The sequence below is a fragment of the Microtus ochrogaster genome, unplaced genomic scaffold (genome assembly GCF_000317375.1).
Source record: "Microtus ochrogaster isolate Prairie Vole_2 unplaced genomic scaffold, MicOch1.0 UNK497, whole genome shotgun sequence".
Classification (NCBI taxonomy): Eukaryota; Metazoa; Chordata; class Mammalia; order Rodentia; family Cricetidae; genus Microtus; species Microtus ochrogaster.
Genome location: NW_004949595.1, coordinates 4924 through 5678, shown reverse-complemented (window position 1 = coordinate 5678; position 755 = coordinate 4924). Strand labels below are relative to the sequence as shown.

Here is a 755-nt window from a genome sequence, read left to right as displayed (position 1 = left end):
TAGCGGATACAGCCTCTCCTTCCGCTGCTGCTTCTTTGTCTTCAGCTTCTCCTCGTGCTTGGTGAGCCGCCGGCGCATGGCTCTAGTTTTCTTGGGTCGCAGGTCCAGAGGCTTGTACTTCTTGCCCTTGTAGAATTTCCTGAGTTTTTCCTTTTGAGTCTGGTTAATGACGGTGAGAACACGGGCAATGGATTTGCGGACAACTCGTATCTTGGAGAGCTTGGACGCGGCGCCGCCTGTCACCTTGGCGACGCGAAGCTGGGATAGCTCCACTTTCAAATCGTCCAGTTGTTTTAGCAGCTCCTCCTTCTTCTTGCCGCGCAGGTCCCGAGCCTTAATCTTGGCCATGGCTGCGTTGCTCACCGCTGAGGCCGCCTCGGAGAGAAAGAGGAAGAAGTAGGGGAGAAAGGAAAATCTTAAAAATTTAAGCTGGAGAACTGATCGCCTCAGTGTAACAAAACTGCACAGTTTCGGGAAATCAGCAATCCTTTGCCATATGGCACATAGGAATTGAGAAGCCAATGTGACTATAGAACCAAGATCAAAAAAAAGGGTCATCAATGGTCTAGTTTGCTGTTAGATTAATTTTATGTCTATAATGCTGTATTATAGAGAAACTTATTAGGGAGGGAGAGATGACTCTGAGATCAAAGTGTTTGTCATGCGAGCACTGGAAAGTGAGCTCAAACAACAAGCACCAATGCAAAGGCTGAGTGTGGTGGGTTAGACAGACTGGTGACCCGTTAATGGTGTCA

The 755-nt window shown here is 48.2% G+C and overlaps 1 pseudogene; it reads right to left on the bottom strand.

Annotated features, from left to right (window-relative positions):
• The window catches only part of LOC101998499, a 5223-nt pseudogene extending 4827 nt beyond the window's left edge, over positions 1-396 (bottom strand).
• Positions 397-755: the final 359 nt, after the last annotated feature.